The sequence below is a fragment of the Macrotis lagotis genome, chromosome X, assembly GCF_037893015.1.
Source record: "Macrotis lagotis isolate mMagLag1 chromosome X, bilby.v1.9.chrom.fasta, whole genome shotgun sequence".
In the NCBI taxonomy this organism is placed as follows: domain Eukaryota; kingdom Metazoa; phylum Chordata; class Mammalia; order Peramelemorphia; family Peramelidae; genus Macrotis; species Macrotis lagotis.
This window is the reverse complement of record NC_133666.1, coordinates 683,209,115-683,231,498: the sequence shown is the minus strand read 5'-3', so window position 1 is coordinate 683,231,498 and position 22,384 is coordinate 683,209,115. Positions and strand designations below refer to the sequence as shown.

Genomic DNA, 22,384 nt, shown 5'->3' with positions numbered 1-22,384 from the left:
AATGTGTTAACTTTTTCCCAGAGACTTCTCCTCCCACAGAAACACCTATGCATGAACAGCTGGGCTTCCCTGTTTGCTTAAAGCTGGCCTCTGTGGGTTCCAGATCTCTTGCTGTTACAGGTGGGCATCTGTGCTCTGGCTCATGGGAATTTTCCTGTGCTCCCCCCCACTTTACTTCACAAAGGCATTGAATGCCAAACAAGAAAAAGGTTGAGAATCTGGTTCATCATCCTGTCAGCTTGTTAATCAATGAAATTCAGAGTAAACTTTTTCCAGTTTGAACTCAATTTGCTAAATTCTAGGACCTCAGAGCTGGAATAGACCTCAGGGACCATTCAGGGCTACCTGTAGCAGAGTAGAAATGGGGGAAGAATCTTGTGTTTAGAGTCAGAGGACATGAGTTCAAATCCTGTCTCTGGTATTGCTCATGTCTATGACCATGTTCATGGGACCTAATTCTTATATAGTACCCATTTGATTCTCACATCCTAGGAGGGAGGTGCTGTTACCCCCATTTTACAGGTGGAGGAACTGAGGCAGATAGCAGGGACTTGAATTCTTGGATAAATCTCAACTATGGGCAAAGAACGTCTTTGGTGTTCCAGTTGAGGGCTCCCAATATCGGACATGTGTTCACTGCTGTTCTCCAACATGAGTAATTCCATCCCCTTGATCAAAATCTCCCGAAGCTTCAAGTGGAGTTTGGGAGGGGAAAAATGGCAGGGTAACAAAGTGGGTTAATACATAGATGTCCCTTCTGACTTAAAATATTCTGATTTCCCCTTTCATATGGAATGTTTCTAGTGGGCCATTTGATATAGCTCCAGAGATATGGGGATGAGAGGACTTCTATTTTGCATAGAGGAAGCATCCCAAGCAGCTGGAAAGGAAATGAGGAGGGAGAGTATTCCAGTTGGGGGGGGGGGGACAGTTTGTCAAAGGGGTTGAGATGGAACTTTGGGAAGAATAGCAAAGACCAAATTGATAAATCTTATAGATATGAAAGGAAGTAAGGGGCCATTAAGGGGAAGCTAAGGTCTGGAATCAGGAAAAATCAGCTTTATAAGTTCAAATCTTTTCATAGACACTAGTTATGTGGCCCCAGACAAATGACTTCATCCTGTTTGCCTCAGTTTTCTCACCTGTAAAATGAGCTGGAAAAGGATATGGCAAATTATTTCCTTATCTCTGCCAAGAAAATCCAAACGGGGTTGCAAAATGTCAGACATAACTAAAATCACTAAACAGCAATAATAACAATGAAGGTGTCAGAAAATGGAAAGGTAGGAAGGGGTCAGCTTGGGAAGGTCCAGCAATAGTTTATATTTTATATGAGATTATTACCATTTATTGAGGGAAGGTAGGTGTCCTGGTGAGTTTTGCACTAAGGGAGGGTCTGGAACAGTGGACAGGAAATCAAACAAAATCCTGTACATTCTATAGCGAATCCCCTATATATTGCGTCCCTTCCATCAAACTTAAGCTCCTGAACCCTAATCCCTCCTTAGGAGTCTCTCTCCATCCCTGCCAGCCAACGAATCCCTGGCCTGAAGCTCCACAGCTTGTGGCATCCAGCATGATCATAGCACACAAAGAGAATGGCTGCAGGCCAGGAGCTGGGGGATGACTAAGAGACTAATACAAATTAATTCCTGTCTCGCAGGTATGTTGTGAGTCTTACTTTATTAATATGGGCAAAGGAAGCAGAAAATGAAAGGCATTGTGTGAAAGTAAAGGGGTATTATCATAATACATGGGGCACTTTTCTTCTTCAAAAGGCACTTTGCAAATAGTCACAAATTAATCCTCCTAGCATTCCAGAGAAGGAGGTGTAAGGATTGTGATCCCCTGCCTGAGAGATAAAGACAGAGATAAAGAAACAGAGGCAGAGAGACAGAGACAGAGGGAGAGACTGAGAAGCTTACACAGACAGAAAGAGAATAGAAGAGAGAAGAGGAGGAAAAGGAAAGGAGAGGAGTGAAATAAGGAAGCCCAAGAAGATGACTTCTCCCAGCAAAAGACCACCTGCCAGATCCAGGTTGAGAATTAGTACCTCAGGATATGATGATCATGTATCCATCTCTAGAGTGGGGTACTGGAGGGGGAAAATGTCCCTTGTGGCTGTAGGAGAAAGTAAAACTAAAAGTCAAGGGAATAAATTCCTGATATCAGGGACAGGTCTTCTTTCCCCTGAGACTCAGTTTCCTTGTCTGTAAAATGAGGGAATCATACTGGATCATGTTCTAAGTATCATGGGCTTATGATCATTTAGAAGTCTGACATGTGAATGAAGGAAAAGAATATTGATGTCCCAACAGGACTGTATGCAGCAGACAAAAGAAAGGACAGACAAGAAAGGTGGCCTGGGGTCCTGGACAGAACACTGAAGCATACAATCCTAAATTCAGAACTGGAAGGAACCTTGGAGGTTGGCTAAGTCCTTCCAACCTTTTCATTTTGCCCATTAGGAAACAGGTTTTCTTTACCCAAGATTACACAGATAGCAAATAGCAGAAATGGGATTTGAATCCATCTCTCTTGACCTTAAACCCAACCTTCTTTCCATTCTACCACACTGGATACCTGAGTTCAGGTTTTGCAGCTCTGCCAATTAAATCCTAGCTCTGAATGGCATTGGGTAAATCCCTCTGTCTCTGAGACTCAGTTCTCTTATCTGTAAAACTAAGAGGTTAAAGGAAGTCATCTCTAAAGTCCTTTCCAGCTTCCAAAGAAGAGGTCTAAGATTCAAGCAAGAGTGACCTTTAGCTGGCTCCCTCAGTGAGTTGGCAGAGCTGGGCAGGGACTATAAGGTTCTAGCAGCCTCCCCAGGGAGCACCATGCACCATGGCCAGGCTGTAGTGTGTACATGTGTGATCAAAGTCATCTGTAGGCGGAAACCAAATGCTCCTATTTAACTAAATACCAAAGAAAATGTTTCAAACAAGGACATAATTTGAGCAGGAAGTTGAGTTTCAGTAATGTCTGAGTGGAAAGAATTTTAGTGCGTGGGAAAGGCAGAATGGGGATGAAAGAAATTTTTCTAGACAAGAGGCATGAGGTAAAGCTTGGGCTGGTTGGGAGGATTGGAGAGAAAGGGATGCTATATACAAAGCTGAATGATAAAATCTTGTGCCACCGTAAAATATCAGCTGGGGAGAGGAAAAAGGAAAGGGACCTTAGGATAGAGAATAACTGTGTGGGATATGCCCTAAGAACGCAGAATGTCAAGAGCTGGGAAGGGCCTCATTGGACTATTGAATGTAGCCCCTTCATTTTACAGATGGGAAAACCAAGGTCTCAACATGGGAAATGACTTGTTCAATGTGATTGAGCTAAGTCATAGAGCAGGGTTGGGTATACTCTTCTTAAAGAAGTTCCAATAGAAGGATGTTTTCTCCATTTTTTGCCATTGTAACTGAAGGGACCCAAGGTCTTTTCTGTAGAAACATAAATCCTCAGTCCCTCAACCCTTCACAAATACATATTTAAAAGCCTGGGAAGGACAAAAACAATTTCTTGGAATCATTGAATCTCAGAGTTTGAAAGGTCTCTTCAGCGATCATCTAGTTCAACCCTTATACAAAAGGCATCCTCAATACAATTTACTTGGCTAGAGTTGTCTAACCCCTGCCTGAAGAATTCCAAGGAGCAAGAGCCCACCATCTCTCAACACAGCCTATTTGCTGCTGGACAGCTCCAATTTTTAAGAAGTTTTCTGCAACAGTGAATTTAATTTGCCTCTTTGAAACTTTCATTCAGTGCTCTTTGATCTTCCCTCTGGGAATAAACAGGGCAAAATCTAATCTCTATTTGACATGACAGTCTTCAAATACTAGGAGATGGCCATCATGTTCCACCTTTCCTTCTCTGGGTCATTGCCTGTCCAAACTAAAGGTGCTGCTTTTCTTCAACAGATAATCAAATGGCATGGACTAAAAGAACATTCCCTGTCTTGCCTGTCCTCCTCTGAACAGTCCAACTCATCAGCATCATTGTATAGCGCCTAGAACTGGATGCAATACCCAAATCAAATCAACAAAGCATTTATTAATTGCTTACTGTGCATCAGGCACTCCAGATGAGGTCTGACGAGAAAGCAGCATACAACAGGATTATTCAATCCATTTTCCTGGAAGTTATGCCCCTCTCAAAACAACCCAAAGTCACATTCATTTTGGGGACTCCCCCATTATATTGACTCATCTTTTTTTTCCTTGATCAAATTTGCCCAAATCCCAGAAACATTTTTCCAGATGAACTATTGTATGCTTCTTCCCCCTTGTAATTCTGAAATTGGGTTTTTTTTTGACACCCAAGTGTAAGGCTTGACATTTATCCCTAAGGAATTTCATTTTATTACTCTCAACCCAGTATTCTAGTCTGTCACTGTGTTAGCTATCCTCCTCAGCTTTGTGGCCTCTTCAAATCTGGTCACTTGAACCTAGGAAACCATTAACAAAAATGTTGATTAGAACAGAACCGAGTTTTTCCACTAGATAATAAATTAGCAACTACTTGTTGGATCCACCCATCCAACCAGCTGTATTTTTGTCTATACAACATTTCATCTTCTCTTTGCAAGAATAGTATGAGATGCTTTATTAAAAGCTTTGTTGAAATCTAGATAAACTACAGTCTTCCCCTCATCAACTAATATCAGAATCCCATCCAAAGAAGAAATGAGATCAGTCCATCATCAGTAAAGTTAATGAAACCATGCTTGATTCTCTATGGCCACCAGTTCCCTTTTTAAATATTCACCAGCTATCTCTTTAGTGATCTGTTTGATAATTTTTCCAGATATGGAAGTCAAGTGCATGGGCTAATAGTCTTCACACTCTGTTCTCTTCCCTTTTTAAAAATTCATGCCAGCATCTGCCCTCCTTTAATCTTGGACTTCCTCTCTTCTTATCATCTTTCAAATATCACTAAAAGTGGCTCAGTCATTGCATCTATCAATTCTTTCAGGACCAGAGGCATCTGTGCCAGACAACTTATATTCATCAAGGGCAGGTGAGCTCTCTTTTACTATCTCCTACTTATCTTGGTGATCAGCCCCGTTAGTCATTTTGGTGCTAGAGTTTCTGCCATAAAGGTAATTTGCTTGGGTAGGAAAAAGCAAAGACGAAAATCATCTCTGCCTTCAATCTGTTGTTAGTTATCATTGATTCATCCACTCCAAGCAAAAATACCTATTCCCCCTTTAAGCCTCCTTTTTCCTCTCTTTCGAAGTCTCCTTGGTTGTCCAAAGCTTCCATGACCAGTCTCAGCTCATTCCTACAGAGTCCAGATGTTAACATAGTACTCTGGATGTGGACTGACTAGAGTGAGGTCAAGAAATATTATCATTCATTCATTCATTCATTCATATAAAACACACACACATACATACCTGCTCATTATGAATACCATGAATCTTATTGAACAAGTCAATCAATCAATATTTATTTTTCCCAAGCACTATACTAGGAACTGCAAATATAAAGCAATCTCTGGCCTCAGTGAACTTAACATTTAGGGAAATAGTATATATATATAATATTATAAATAGAATATATTAATAGTATATATATATATGTATATACATACATATATATACCATTTCCCTTGATAAAAATTTGCATATATATATATAAAATACAAATTAGATTCAAGGTAAAAATATTAATTAATTTGGAGATGATACATGAAGACAGGAGCAGACAGGATTTCACAAAGAAGATAATATTTGAGCTGAGCTTCAAGGAAGTAGAAGTGAGAAAGGAAAAAGTTTAAAGCATAGAGGATAACCTCTGTAAAGGTATCCAGATATATTCCTTTTTCTTCCTACCTGTTAGAAGATAGAGGTGGCACAATGGATAGAGCTTTGAATATAAGATTAATAGGATCTTAGTTTGAAGGTGATCTCAGGTGTATGACCCTGAACAAGTCACTTCATCATTGTCTGCCTCAGTTTCCTCCATTGAGAAAATGAGGACAATAATAGTACCTATGTTACAGGGTTATTGGGAGGATCAAATGAGACAATATATGTAAAAAGCATTTAGTAAAGTTTCTGGCACATTGTATATAAATATTTATTCCCTTGTTATTCTGCTAATTCATAGTCTTCCTCTGCTCCTTTCTTGTTGAGCTTGTGGTCCATTAGGACCTCCAGATCTCTCTCAGATGAGTATCTCTCTAGCCATAAATTCCCATATTGAGTTTGATTTGATTTTTTGGAATCTAAAGATAGGTGTTAAGATTTAGGCCTAATTACATTTCACTTTATGGATTTCATCCTCTTTCTTTTGTCTTCCAATCATTTAAAAAAAGCATTATGTTAGGCACAGAGTAGACAAAGAATTAAATAGTCTCAACATATACAAAATATAAAATATATGGTTGAAGGTGGAGGGAGAAAAGGAGGCATCAGGAAGTCACTCCAAAGTCAAACTGCAGAGTGAACCATCCAGCCTGACTGTGAAACCCCAACTCTATTACAATGAACCAGTGACTAGATGGTGCAGTAGAGAGAGCCCTGAGCCTGGAATCAAGATCTGAGTTCAGATCTTACCTCTGACACTCCCTATATCTGTGATTTCACACAAGTCATTTAACCTCTATCTGCTCCAGTTTCCTCAACTTTACTATGAGGATAATAATAGCACTCATCCCCCAGGATAGTTGTGAGGATCAAATGAAATAAATATACTTGTTCCCTCCCCCCCCCCCCCCCCCGCCCCCATCTCTCTTCCACTTTATAAATAAGGAAACTAAGTCTCAGAGATTTGAGGTGTTTCTCAAGGCTAAACAGTCACTAAGGAAAGGGTGGTACTTGGAACACTAGTCCCCTAATTTCACACCTCGAGCTCTTTCCATTTCACCACACTAATTTTCTTGCAACAAAGATACCCCCATCCCATGCATTTATCATTCTGGTAGACTACCTTTAGAAACTAATGAACAAGGGCAGTAGGTCTAAGTTGCTTAACATTTAAAAATAACTCTGAGATAGGATCACCCATGTGGTTTAGACCTCCACTAGACCATCAGAAACATATCCTAAAGTCCAAGTCTGATCATCACGCCCTGGCTCAAATACCTTCTATTGCCCTTAGGATAAAATACAAACCACCACACCTTTCCAGGTTTCTGTTTTATTACTTCTCTTCAAGACTCTGCTAATCTTAATGCCTTGCTGCTTTCTTTCTTTCTTTCTTTTTAATCTTGGTTTTCCATCTCTGATCTATGGATCTTTATATAGATTGTCCTGGATTCCAGGAATGCCTTCCCTCCCCAAGGACATCTCTGGTAAGCCTTAGATGCTTTTATGTCTTTCCCTTCTCAAAGAAGCAAGAAGCTAACATATTACAGTGGAATTTGGGATCAGAGGACCTGAGTTCAAATTCAATGTTTTTCACTTGATATCTAATGGATTTTCCTTTGGAAAAAAAATGAAGGAGTTGGACATAATTTCTTTTTTAGGTCCTTAGTCTTAAATTACTTCTCCTCTCAAGGCCTCAGTTTCCCCAAATGTAAAAATGTAAAGGATGATCTAGATGGTCTCTAAGGTTTCTCCCATCTCTAAATCCAGGGCTATGCTGATAAATCTTTTAACAACCAGACCCTGGGGAGGGGGAGGCACACATGAAACACTTTTACTTTTTTTTGCAAGGCAATGGGGTTAAGTGACTTGTCCAAGGTCACACAGCTAGGTACTTATTAAGTGTTTGAGGTCAGACTTGAACCCTGGTTTTCCTGACTCTAGGGTCAGTGCTTTATCCACAGCATCACCTAGCTGCCCCAACATTTTTACTTCTAATCTGCATTACCAACATTTTCTCTATCATTTTTCTCAAGTCCAAGAAAATTAACAAAACAATAAATCAAGTTCTGATTTGTAACATTTGTTGGTCTTTGGATTATAAATGCTCATTCGGAAAATTTAATAATCCTCTCTCAATCTAGTCAGAACTGGCTCTATCATATACTTCCACCCTATGATCCCATGATGTACGCGGATCCAGGAAAGAGAGTAGAAAGAAGGAGATGTAGAAGGATGGTGATCTGGACCTGTGAAAGGATTACCCACTTCCTTGTCATTTCAGAGCAATGGATTTAAGTATGATTTAAAGCTTTGGAAGAAAAGTTTGATGCATGTTATCATTATCATGTTAGATTAATCTAGGGTTCAATTGGTCAGCTTGGCTACTATTGGCTCCCTCCCCTGAATGGGATATCGGCAACCCATGAAATCTACAATCAGAAGGCACATTCACATTCCTGTGCCAACACCTATGAGACCATTCAGGAGTGGAGATATTCGCTTTGCTTTAATTGTGTTGATAGCTTAAGAGAAAGTTAAATAACAGACACCAGGTTCTCTGGACAATGGCTTAAATAAAGATCAGAAATCCCAGTGAAGTTGACAGACAAGTCCCTCTGCCCTCATTCTTGATTTTTGCTTGTTTATTTCTTTAAAAAATCCAAAGTAGAATAAAAAGCTGGAAACACCCTTCCCAACTCTGAAATCCCCTGTTTTAAGGTTACTCCCAGCTCTGACATCCCCTGCTCTAAGGCCTCTTTCAGCTCTGACATCCCCTGTTCTAAGGCCTCTTTCAGCTCTGACATTCCCTGTTCTGTGCCCCCTCCCAGATTGAAGTTTAACTCTAGAACCCAATTCTAGTTCTGACATGGTAGAAGAACAGTTGGTCAGAAGGTTCCCTGGAGCCCCTGGAGAAGTTCCTGAGAATCCTCTTCCCATCCTCAGCCTGGCCATGGAGATGAGGGGGCTGAGGCCTGCAGGAGGGAGGCTCCGGACAGAGCCCATCAATCATCTGGACATGCCGACAAGCCCCACTTAATGAGCCTGCCGGCTTGGCCCGGCTCTAATTGTCTACAATTCGCTTTTATGAAGGAACATGCAGGTTTCCCTTTCATTAGCAGCCAGAGCTCCATGCTCGCCGGGATTGGGTGGGGGGGGGGTAAGGAGGGCAGAGGAAAGTGCCAAGCGGGCCACCAGGGCCGGGGGTAGCTCTGGGGGAAGGTGCCAGCGGTGTGGGGGTGTCTGGCAGGTGGCTATTTTAAGGTTCTTCCAAAGAATTTGCTGGGGCGCCTATGGGTGCCTCCCTGGCAGGGGTGGGTGGTCTGAAGCTACAGTTCCAGAGTCTGGCAGAGACAGAGGAGACAGCAGGCCTTGGGTATGTCTGTTTGTATGTGCGTGTTTGTGTGGGTGGGTGTGGTTTGTGGTGTGTATGTGGTGTGTGTGTGTATGGTTTGTGTGCGTAGTGTGTGGAATCTCTGTAGGGTTGTTGTATGTGGCATGTGTGTGGTAGTTGTGTAGAGTGTGTGTGTTTAGTATTTGTGGCATATGTGGAGTGTGTGTGTGAATGTGTGGTGTGTGGGGTATTATAGTGTGTAGTGTGTGTGGTATGTGATGTGTGTGTTTGTGTGTGCATCACATGTGTGTAGTGTGTATGTGGCATGTTTTGGGGGGTGTCTTTCATTTCTCCCATGTCTCTAGATGCAGAGACCATGAAAAGTGGAAGGGGCATCTTCAGACAAGGCCCTGGGCCTTAGCCCTGGGGATGCCAGAGCTGGGAGGGACCCTAGAGCAGCACTTTCTCACTGTCCAGAAGGGGCCGGGCAGCCCATAGGGGCCTGGAAGGTCCAGTGGGGCTCCCGTCCCTGGGGCTCTTCCACAGTCCAGATCAGGTGTTTGACCAGGACAGGCTCAGGTTGCTTCCTCTCCTGCTAGGCAGGCTCCTTACTGCTTTGGGCTCACCTGGGCTCTGCCCCACCTCCACATCTTTGCTCAGGCTGGTCCCCCGCCTCGCATGCCCTCCTCATTTCTCTCCACCTGCTCTGTCTGCCCTCATCTGCAAAGCCTTCCCATCCCACTGTCATCTGGGAGCTTTGTTGACCCTTAACCCTATACTGACCTGTGCCTGGACCAGCAGCTTCATCTCCCCGAGACTCTATTTTCCTAGCTGGGAAATGGGGAGATTGGACTAAATGAGCTCAAAGGTCCCTTTTGGCTCTGATCCTAGCATCCTATGAACACACTCCACTGAGACTCGATTTCCTCTCCTTTAAAGTCCAGATATCAACAATGTAAAGAAACCCAGGACTGTAATACCTGCAGTATACATCTCTAGCCCACAAAAATCTCCTCTTTGGGGGGGGGTCCTCAATAACTTCTAAGAATGTGTATGTATACATAAAATATCATATATCTATAGATCACATAAATTCCATGGTGGGAAAGTGGTCCTCAATAATTCTTGAGAGTGTCTATGTATAGATCACACACAAGAGAATTATAATGTCTGCAATGGCTTGTTGCTTGTCCTTCATTCTCAAAGAGGACCGTGACAAGGCCATGACTTGTAAGTGAACAGGATCTGAGTGAGGGGCTCTGATGAGTCCCCGGCCTCACTTTCTCCTCTGGAGCCTTCTGGGTCCAATGGCCAGATGGGAATCAGGATGACTGGAGATGCCCTGGAGGCAAAGCAATCAGAGTGAAGTGACTTGCCCAAGGTCACACAGCTACTAAGTGTCAGTTGTCTGAGGCCGGATTCAAACTCCCTGCCTCCAAGGCCAGTGTTCTATCCACTGCACTACCAACACACGCACACACACACACACACACATACACACACACACATACCCTCTCCCTAGAGTATGACACCCATGTGAGCAGAGATTGTGACTGGCCATCTCTTTATCTTCCACAATTCCTTGCAAAGAGAAAGCACTCAATGCAAACCCACTGAATGGATGCAATGACTTGAAGGCAAGACCTCTTGGGCTTCCACCTAGAATAATAATAGCAGACAAGACAATCTCAGATTTATAAGGTGCTCTCCCTGAGACATCTCTTAGGGCACTGGGCCAGAAGTCAAGATGAGCCCAGCTCAAATCCTGAATCAGACACTGGCTGTGTAAGCCTCAGGGATTTTTAAGAATGTGAATGTTACAGATAGATGATAGATAGATAGATGATGGATAGATAGATAGATAGATAGATAGATAGTCAGACAGCAGACAGAAATGGACAGAGATGGTAGACAGATAAATATGGATAGTGATATAGAGAAAGATAGATAGATAGATGATAGACAGAAATACAGAAATGGATAGAGATGGTAGAGAGATAGATATGGATAGAGATATAGAGATAGATGGATAGATAGATAGGTGGATGGTGGGTAGATGATTGGATGCATGGAAGCATGGATGGATGGATGCATAGATAGATGATAGATAGATAGATAGATAAATAGATAGATATATGAAGATAATTATAATACCTGCTAGATATTTATAGACCACATAAATCCCCTTTTAGGAGATCCTCAATAATTTTCAAGGGAGAGGGTGTGTGGATACACACACATACAGAGAAATATATCCCACATAAATCCCCTCTGGGGGGGGTCCTTAATGATTTTTAAGAGTGTGTGTGTGTGTGTGTGTGTGTGTGTGTGTGTGTGTGTGTAACACACACACCAACATATATAATTATAACACCTGCAATATAAATGCAATATACATATATATATATATACATATTATCTATCTATCTATACAGATCAAAATTCCATATAAATCCCCTCTTTGGGGGTCCTCAATAATTTTAAGAATATGGGTATATATATGTATGTATATATATATATATATATATATATATATATATATATAATATGTAGACATATATAATTATAATACTTCCTATATATGTATGTGTGTGTAGGGGGGGGGTGTATAACCCACATCAATCCCCTCTATGGGGATTGAGCAGACGCCAAGGAGCCCAGGTGCCTCACTTGTAGCAGAGGCCTGGGGAGGGGGGGGAGAGGAGAGATTGCTTGATACAGAGAGAAAAGTTATGATAATCATACTTAGAAGATGACTGGGCTGCCTTGCTGGTGCCAGGATCCCTCTCATTCAAATAAATGAAGCATTTATTAGATGCTTATTGTGTACAAAGCATTGTAATAAACACTGGGGGTACAATAGAAAATTAAGACAATCTACCCTGTCAAGGAAGCCACATTCTAGTGGGGGATACACTCCAAATGGAAGGTTTGAGTTGGATGGCAGAAGGGAAGATCCCATGGTCCTTCAGGAGTAGCAGCAAAGTAGATTTTAGGGCCTCTTTTGCAATGGCATTTCCACTTATACAATCACCTTAGTTTGTGATGTTGATGTGTTTGTTAGTGCCAGGCTTTGGTGCCAAGAACTGGAGGCAGCCAGGTGACATAGTGAATTAGAGCACTGGATCTGGAGTTGGGAAAGACTTCCACAGACACTAGCTGTGTGACCCTGGGCAGACTGTCTGCCTCAGTTTCCCCATCCAAAAAATGGAAATAATAATAGTTCCTCTTTCCCAGGGTTGTCAGAAGGATCAAATGAGAGAATATTTGTAAAGCATTTAATACAGTGCCTGGAACATGGTAGGTGCTATACAAATGCTTATTCCTTTTCTCTAATTTCTGGATCTTAAGTAACTATGGCTATAGCACCAACGGAAGCAGTTGCCAAGTCGCATCTCCTCCGGGGTTCCTTCCCAAGAGTACTAGCCTGGAAGTGTTGTTCTTCCCAAGGTTCTTGGGTCCTTTATCAGAGTCTGAAAGGGTTAGTCAAAGTGAGGGGTGTGAGGATTTACTTTTTCCCTCCCTCCCTCCCTCCCTCCCTCCCTCCCTCCCTCCCTTCCTTCCTTCCTTCCTTCCTTCCTTCCTTCCTTCCTTCCTTCCTTCCTTCCTTCCTTCCTTCCTTCCTTCTTTCCTTTCTTCTCTGCCTCTATCTCTTTCTCTTTCTGTTTGTTTATTTGTCTCTCCATATGTGTTTCTTTCTCTTCAACAAGGTTAACTATTTTATGGGTAGCAGTTGATGGAGATGACCAGTCAGTCCTTCTTTCTCCCCCAGGTGATGTCTGTGAGGGCTGGCAGCTAGAAGGGGGCTGCAGGATGCACCCATCTGACTATTTGTGGAAGCTTATCAGCAATCATTACAATGTGTGATGAGAAAAATGGGTCCTCTCTCCATGATGATAATCCCCTCAAGACTAGAAGTGAAAGCTAGGCTGAAAGCAACTCTGCCAGTTTCAGGGTCACTGCTATACCCCAAAGCTTTTGGGATCACATTTTTCTCAGGGACTGAGGACCTTTATAACTCATAGGGTCATTTATCCAGAATCATGTCCTAGGGCAGAATACTAGAGACAGGTTGACCCAGAGGGCATGACTAGGGTTGTGTGCTTGCATCATTAATGGAGGGTTACAAATGAAGAGAACAAGACCTCAGTAAGAGAAGTCTTATGGGAGTCTATTATCTAGTGTTGGAGGCCTGAGATATAATGGAAAGAACCTTAAGTTTGGAATCAGAAGATCAGGGTTCAGTTTTTGACCTGATCATGTACTAATGGCCAGCCCACTTAACACCTCTAGGCCTCTGTTTAGTCCTCTGAAAAGTAGGGAGAAGGGGTTAGACTAGATGTTCTTTAAAGTCCTCTTCAGCTTTTAGAGCCTAAGATCACATGAAGGAACCTTCTATGAAAAAATACTGGGGTAGCTAGGTGGTGCACTGGATAGAGCACGGGAGTGAGAACTGAGTTCAATGATTATTTAGCTGTGTGATCTTGGGCAAGTCACTTAACCCCTTTGCTTTGAAAAAAAAAATTTTTTTAAGAAAAAAGAAAAGAAAAGAAAATATACCCATAAGAATTGTGGCTCCTGGTGTCTTTGGACTTGGACATTTTGCCAACAACTCTCCCTTGTCTCTTTACCTTGAATTAAACAAATGATTATCCATGCTCTATCTCTTCCCATCCCTAGGACAGAACTGTGCCTAGAATTAGGAAGACCTGAGTTCAAATGCAGCCCAGAAGCTTGCTAGCTGTGTGACCCTGGATAAGCTCCTTAACTCCTGTTTACCTCAGTTTCCTCCTTTGTAAACTTGGGGGGTTCATAAAGGTTCTTGCTAAGGTAAAATGATAAAATATATTGCAACTTTGGGATTCCTCGGATTAATGGATTTGACTATATGAAATAAAATATGTAGGATATAAAGAAAACCAATTATACTGAATTATAATTATCAAAATAACTTTTTTAAAGTCATGGACCTCAGGTTGAGAGAAAATCTTTAAGAAACTATGCAAACCTTAAAGTATCATATAAAGCTAGTGATTTTTATCAAGTCCAGCCCAAACACCAAAGGAATCTTCACTAGGGCAAACCAACCAGTGGCTATCTAACCTCTCCTTGGAGACCTCCAGTGAGTTTGGAAAAACCTAATGAACTTCCCTATCATGACACCTTGTACATGAATTTTGATGGCAGGGAATAGGACCCATGATTTCATTACTTCAGGAAGCTTTCGGTGTGGACACTTAAGAGTGGACAACGCAGACTATTAAACCGGACTGAAATGTAAGAAGGGCAGCTAGGTGGTGCAGTAAGTCAGAAGACTGGCCTCAGATAATGAAAAATTGTGTGACCCTGGGCAAGTCACTTTAGTGTGTTTGCCTCAGTTTTCTCTTATGTAGAATGAAAAAGGAGAAAGAAATGACAAACCACTCCAGTGTCTTTGCCAAGAAAACCCCAAATGGGGTCACAGACTGTTGGACATGATTGAAAATGACTGAATAACAAAAACTTATCACAATATGATTGATATCATTTCTTTTTCTCCTGGTTTTAGCACTAATTCACTGTGTGATCTTGAACAAAGTTCTTTACCCCTCTTGGTCTCAGTTTCTCTATCTGTCAAAAGAAGAGGTTGGACTAAATATACTCTAAGCTCCCTTTAGTGATATTATGCCTTCTATAATTTAAAGGTGTGTTTGAAAGCTATTATTCTATGTGGAATTGCTTGTCCTAAGACACTTTCAAACTCTAACATTCCCTTTCCTCAGGGCCACCTCCGGTCATCCTGATCCCTATCTGGTCACTGAACCCAAATGACTCTGGAGGGGAAAGTGAGGCTGGTGACTTAGCCCTCACTCAAATCCAATTCACATGCTTGTCATGGCATCACCTCCCTGATGTTGTGGGCTTCTTTGAGAATGAAGGACAACCATTATCATTCATTATAAGGCCCCTTCCAGCCCTGACATTGCCTCTTCTCAAACCCCTCCAACTCTGCCATCTCCTGTTCTAATTTCTTTCCTGTTTTACTTTCTTTCCCTGCTCTGACATTCTCTGTTCTAAGATCCTCCCAGTTCTGACATTCCATATTCCAAGGGTTTTCCCAACTCTGACATTCCCTGTTCTAAAGGGTCCTCCCAATTTGGACACTCTTTGTTTCAGGATCCTTTTCCAGCTCTGATTCTTACTGTTCCCCAGGTTAGCTCTCATTTTCCGAAGCTATCTAATCAGCTCTTTAAAAACTCTGGAAATGATAACATGTCTTAATGTTTTAAATGAGCTCTAAATTAAAACCTTCTTTAGGACCCTTGTCTCCTCGACCTCCTGACCTTTCCATTCCCTTCCCCAGACTCCCCCACGTCCACCCAGGAACCCAAGAGCCACGGCTAAGCCACAATTGTCTCCTTTTCCCCTTGATTTATTTATTTAAGGAAAACAAGTTTCTCCTAATTAGAAACACTAATGTCAAGATGTTTTACTGACTCCCAGGCTGCCTATTTTCAGATGTTCTGCCTAAAATTATACCTGAGCTTTTAACATCTGTAGGTTTATTCAGCAAATGGAGGCTTCTGTTGAGAGGTTTGTGTGATTGGGAAGGAAGGGAAGGGGGGAAGGAGAGAGGAAGGGAACCGTGTCCTTTTTTTAACAAGGCCAGGGAGGGGGGGAGAGAGGAAAGATCAGAAATACGAGAGACTGTAAGATAGCAGCTCTTTGGGAAAAATTAACTGGCTGGAAAAAAAAAAAGAAAGAAAGAACGAGAAAACACACCCAACCCACCATTCTAGAGCAGTCATCGGTGACCAGCCAGCTCTAGGCAAACCTTCAGAAAATGAGCCAACCAAGGGAGACTATCTACTCTTGGAAGAGAATAGAGAGGACTCATTGGAAGGGTGTAGAGCTATGATCCTCCCCCCATCCCCTCCACCTACTGTCTCATACACATCGACAAAGATGCATATACACACATATTTAGAAAAAAGGAGAATTACTACATTCTCTATATTTTGTTTAGGCTAGACTAATAGACTGAGAGCTGGAAAAGACCTCAAAGGGCAAGGAGTCCATCCCTGTTACAGATGAGGAAACTGAGATCCAAAGTTACCCAGAGTTACACAGCTATTTGGGATCAGAGACAGGATCTGAACCTGCTTCCTGATTGTAGGCCCAGTTTCCTTGGCACTGCCCCTTTCTTTATCTCAAAGAACTGTCAGAGACAAATTTTTTCATACAATTATGAATACATGCATAACCTGTATCAGATTGCTTCTCGTTTCAGAGACAGAGAAGGGGAAGAAGGGAGGGAGATAGAATTTGGAATTCAAAACATTTTTTAATGTTAAAATTGTTTTTACACATAATTAGGGGAAAATATCATTGTGGGGTTTTTTGGCAAGGGTTAAATGACTTGTACAATGTCACGCAGCTAGGTTATTATGAAGTGTTTGAGGTTGGATCTGAACTCAGGTCCCCCTAACTCCAGGGCTACTGCTCTATCCACTGTGCCACCTAGCTGCCCAAAAAGATCATTTTTAAAATAAAAAAAATTATGAATATACAAGCATTGCTGCTTGGGAAGACTGGAAGGGGAACAGAGTAACCTCTGTTAATTGAATTTCTTTCCCCTCAGAAAAGAGAGATAGAATACTGGATGTAGGGCCAAGAAGATCTCAGCTGAAATCCTGCCTAAGATTCTCCTAGCTGTGTGACCCTGAACAAGTCACTTAATGTCTGTTTTCTCTTTTGTAAAATACAGATAATACTGGCACCTACCTTCCATTTGGAAAGCGCTTTGCAAACCTTAAAGCTAACTGTTGTTCTTTCTACAATTCTTAGAAATGCTAGCTATAGTTCTTATTTCATAATATTTAGAAACATAAAATTCAAAGGTCAAGATTAAGTAAGCATTTAGAGAAGGGACTCTGGAAGGGACTTTAGAAACAGAGCACTGAATCTGACAGTTCTTTGGAATATAGTGGCTACTCTACAAATGTGTATTTCTCATCCCCTAACAAAAAAGAGAGACCTTAAAAAAGCTTCCACTCCCCACCCCACCCCCAGTTGCCTTCCTAGCAGAGGTATAGTGCCATCTCTTAGAGCAGACCCCCTAGCCAAACAGCATTTTCCTTCTTGAAATTATACTGGGTTGCTTTTCTCCTTTCTGTGTAGCATTTCATGTTTGAAGGACCCTCTCACCTCTGAATTCTCTTTTTAAAGGTCCTGTCTAGCTCTGACATTTAATGTTGCATGATCTCTCCATTAGAACGTAACCTCTTTGAGGTCAGGGATTGGTTCATTTTTGTCCTTTTATCTTCAGCTCCTATTCTCTTCTTACCCACCCCCTGCCTGATTTTAAAATAGAAGCAGCATAACTCAGCAACTTATAGTCTTCTCCAGTAATAAAAGCATCCATAGTCAGGCAAGCATTATGTATCAAGGGTGAGATTCAAACCTAGGTCTTCCCGACTCCAAGGTCAGCTCTCTGTCCTCTAAATCAGTGGTGCAGTAGATAGAATGTTGGATCTGAGGTCAAGAAAATTGTGTTCATGAGTTCAAATTTGGCCTCAGACACTTACTAGTTGTGTGACTTTGAGCAAGTCACTTAACCCTATTTGCCTCAGTTTTCTCATTCGTAAAGTGAGCAGAAAATGGTGAACCACACCAAGATCTTTGCCAAGAAAACCCCAAGGAGTTGGACATGACTGAAACAACTGAATAACAATAAAAAATGAATTGAATCTCACTTTATTGTTTAGTGGTTTCTGACTCTTTGGGACCCCATTTGGAATTTTCTTGGCAAAGATCCTGGAATGGTTTCCCCATGTCTCCTCCAGTTCATTTTATGGATGAGGCAAACAGGGTTAAGTAACTTGTTGATGATCACATAACTAGGAAATGTCTGAGGCTAGATTTGAACTGAGGAAGATGTGTCTTTCTGAATCCCCGCTCAGCCTGTAACCACTGCATCACCTGGCTTCCCCAAATCCAAGTAGAAAGAAAATCATTTTTCCAGTATGGGTATGGTAAGCCCCAGCCTTCTTTATCTCTACAGTCTTTATCTCCCCTCTTCCCTAGTGGTTCCAACAGTCAAGATGAGCCAGCTTGAACCCCACCAAGTTCATAGTCCTATCTTTGATGCCCATAGTTTGAGGAGGTCCCCTAATCCTTAGCTCTTCAGAATTCCAACTCTCATTTCCTCTAATACTCCTAAGCTGATGAAGCTTTCTTCTCCTAGCAGCCCTTGTAAAAGCGGAAACACAAATAGGATTGTTCCCATTTGCAGACTAGGAGGGTTGAATACAGAGAACTAGCTCTGGGGTCAGGAAGACCTATGTTTATGGGAATGAGAAAACTCCAAGGACTTCTAGTTCCAATTCTCTCATTTTACAGATGAGGAAATTGAGGTTTCCAAGAGGTTAGATAACAAAGGTCCCCTTTGTTTTTCTCCTTACCACACTGACATGGGAGCTCCCATCACCCACCTCCACCCCCCCACCCCCCAGGCTGCTGCTTGGCTTGCTGGTTCTTTCTCTTGCCAATATTCCTCCTTCATTCTGGAAATAACAAGCTCCATACTCTAGACTTGGGTAAAACAGTCAGGAAAAGTCTTTCTGGCCATATGAGCAACAGGGATGGCTGACAAGACAAAGCCACTGAGTCTTTCCACCTGGCTCCCAGGGAGGCCCCCACCCCAAGCTAAAGCCATTGGAGACAGCCTACCTCCACCTCACGTTGTCATGACGACTCAGCAACCACCCAGACTGGGAGGCTCCAGCTCTCCCAGTCTCTCACAGCTGCCCCACTCAGACACAGCTCCCCACTCAGACACAGCTGCCCCACTCAGGGATTTATAGGGAACGGAGGTGGGTGGAACTTTCAAGGGATAAGGCCATTGGGCATGGGATGAGGCAGGACTGCCAGATGACCTCACCTGGGGAATGGACAGAGCTGGCTTAGCCTTGAAGAGGCCCAGCAGGACAGCAGGTGCCGTGGCACAAGCATGGAAAGACCCATCTGGAAACCTGTACTTGTCTCTGACTGAGCTATGGCTGCTGAATGGGGTCACAGAATGTCAGAGAACTTTAGAATAGAAGATGTGAGAGTTGGGAAGAATCTGAGAACATGGATGTCAGAACTGAGTAGGCCCTTAGAATAGAGAATGTCAGAGCTAAGAGTGGCTTGGTCTCTGGAAGGGACTTTAGAAACAGAGCACTGAATGTGAGAGACAATGCCTTAGAACATGTGATGTCAGAGGTGAGGGAGACCTTAGACTGGTGAGAGTTAAAAGAGAGCATTGGAAAAATCAGGACCTTGGAGACTTCATCCAAGATTTCTCATCTGTCAGATGAGTAAACTGAGGCACAGAGCAGTTAGGTGACTCACACAGGTCCAACTGGGTTTTAGCAGAGCCAGAGAAGGAGCTCAGATCTCTCAGCTCCCAGGCCATTGCTGATACAATTTGACTGTGTTTTCTGGAACTGGTGTCTACCTCTGACACCTGGCTTTAACAGACCTCTAGAAATAACTCTGAGGTTGGCCCCAGCTAGAGGGGCCCCATCAGTTCCAGGGTGGTGGCAATCCCCCACCTCTTGACTGGAGGAATGCCTCAATGGCCTGTCTAAAGGCCAGAGTGGGATCATTTTCCTGGTGTCTGCCTTCCAGGCAAACCACAGGACACAATCACCCCTCTTCATTCAGGGCCAGCTTGGGATCGCGGGGAGGTCCAGTGAACATTTCCAGTGGCTTGGCAGAAAACCAATCCCAGTCTAGTCCAGGGCCTCTCCCTGTGTTGTCACTGAGTAGCCCACAGGAGGATGGAAGGGCAGAGTCTACTTCAGTTAAAACTCTAGAGTTAGGGCCTCTGGAGAGAGCCCTTCAGTGGGCAGCATGGGGCAGAAGGGATGTTTCCATGCAGGTGGTCCCTGAAGGGCATCCCTCATGCTTGGTTCCAGACCCTGACCAGGCTAACACATGGACTGCTGAGCCCCTGTGGCTCCCAGCCACAGTGCAGCAAGAAATAGGGGTGAGTCAGGGTAGCTTGGGCCAGAAGGGTGTCATATGGATTTCGGGAGAGATTGAAAGACTCGAATCCTGGTTTTCCCACCTCCTAACTGTGACCATGGGCAAATCACTATATATACTCCTCATCTGTAAAATGACAGGGATTGTACTTGGCTGCCTTTTGGTTAGACTCTATGATTCTAATATTATTAAAATAGGGGAGGGGTGACTTCCAAAAGCCTTTCATCCCTTCTATGGTCATCTCTCCCGGACTCAGTTTTCCCACATGTAAAATGAAAAGATTGGACAATATGGTCCCTGGGGTCCCTTCTCATTCCAGATCTAGGATCCTTTGTCACGGGCATAAAAGTGGGCTGAGATCCACCCACCTTCAAACTATCATCCCCATCCTGGCTGTTCACTTGCAAAAAGTTTGGCCTTTTCAGCTTCTAACCTTCTCTCACCTCAACTGCAATCTGAAGGCTCTTTTCTTTTCCTCACTTTCCTTTTCTGACATACAAGGGGATTGAACTAGATGTTTGGGAAGGTCCTCTTACACACTGAAAAGCCTTTTCCTAAAGGGTGAGGGAAGGGAACGTACCTTGAGCCTCTCTACTGAATCTTCCCATTTCTGGCAAACTTCCACCCTTTCCTCTCCCCCAGTAGCTATGCTAGGTACACACAGGGAGCCAGCAGGGTCTTGGGAGACTCTCAGCCGTTTGGGCTCTGAGCAAACAAGGAGGGGGCTTCATGAGAAACGGGGAGCAGAGATTTGGTTGTTTTTCACCTCTTGATCTACAGCATCCCAGCCCCCAAACACACACACACACACACACACACACACACACACACACACACACACACACTCTCTCACATGACCATGTTAGCCAACCACAATTTCACCTCATCTTAAAAAATCTCTTAGATTTGATTTTCTGTACTACAGGATAGCCAACAGGGACCGTGCCTAGCCTCTTTTCCAACCTACCCCAAATCCTGCCTGGCTCCTAACTGTGGAGGGTCTCATCTCCAGGAATCTCCAAGACAACCCATTATCAACCACAAACTTGAGAAAACATTGTTGGTGGCTCCCTTCCCCTGAGCCTCCCAGAAAACCCCTGTCATTTCCCTTTATGGGGCTGTTAACAAGTGAGACCCAAAGGACCCATTGATTCTTGTTGACGCTGTTCCTTTTTAAAAAGAAGGTCCCCCAAAGTGTCCAGCTGGCCCTGGGAGAAAGAATTGGCTTCCCCGCAGCAGAGGAGCACCCTGCCTGCCTGCCCAGGGACAGAGCTCAGCCAGGCTCCAGATGCCACTTCATTTCCCCCGAGGAAGTGAAAGTTTCTCCCTGAGCCTGTTCAGGTCTGCCTGTCACCTTCCCCAAGCCATCCCCGGCTAATAAAGGACCAATGGCTCGGTCCCCCCACCCCCATGGTGGGGGGAGGGTGTTGCCTGGAGATGCAATTCCAGCGCCCTGGGTTCTTTAAATCTTACTTTGCTCCCTTTGGCTCTTGGCCACCCTCACCTCTAGCTTTCAGTTTTCCAAGCCCCCCCGCCATCCCTTTGCCCCGTTACCTGTGGGGTCTCTCAGGAGCTTCCCAACTCTGTGTGTGTCTCTGCCCCTCAGCCGGGCTCTCCGGGCTGCCCCAAGCTCCTTCCAGGTCTAAGACTGCTGCAATTGCGCCGAGGATTTCCGTGTGAGTGAGTGAGTGTGTGTGTGTGTGTGTGTGTGTGTGTGTGTGTGTACACGCGAGTGTGTGGATGCGCGCGTGTGTGTGAGCAATTATGTGTGCGTGTGTGCGGTTATAAAAAACCCCAAACCCCAGAAGCCAGCTCTCCCCCAACTGAGCTCACTGTTATCTCCCCTGCCCGGGTGAGAAGCCGCAGGGGGAGGAAAAGTAAGTGTGGGGGGCGGCGATGGGGGGTGGGGGGCCTGCGCCCCCCGATGCAGCAGCGGGGCCGGCGGCGCCACAGGAGCCCCCGGGGACCGCAGCAGCCTCCCCCTCACGCGGCCGGGGCTGGGCAGGGGGCAGAGCCCGTGCCCATGGTGGGCAGCCGCTGCCAGGGAAGCAGCCCGGGCTCCCAGCGATCGGGGGGCCCGGGGGGCCGGGCAGAGCGCGGAGGCTGGAGGCTGCTCCGGCGGGAGGCTGCCGGCTGGCTCTCCCCGACTTCACATCTCTGTCGGGCCGCCGGGCTGGCTCGGCCGGCTCGGCTGGGCTCGGCTGGGCTCGGCTGGGCTCGGCTCTCGCCCC

General features: G+C 44.0%; 1 protein-coding gene across 1 annotated transcript in view; it reads right to left on the bottom strand.

Moving 5' to 3' along the window:
• The window catches only part of WSCD2 (WSC domain containing 2), a 136,518-nt gene extending 114,508 nt beyond the window's left edge, over nucleotides 1-22,010 (bottom strand). Inside the window, exon 1 of the mRNA XM_074206059.1 lies at nucleotides 21,708-22,010. The gene's annotated coding sequence lies outside the window, so the exon portion shown is untranslated. The remainder of the gene's footprint in view (nucleotides 1-21,707) is intronic.
• Nucleotides 22,011-22,384: the final 374 nt, after the last annotated feature.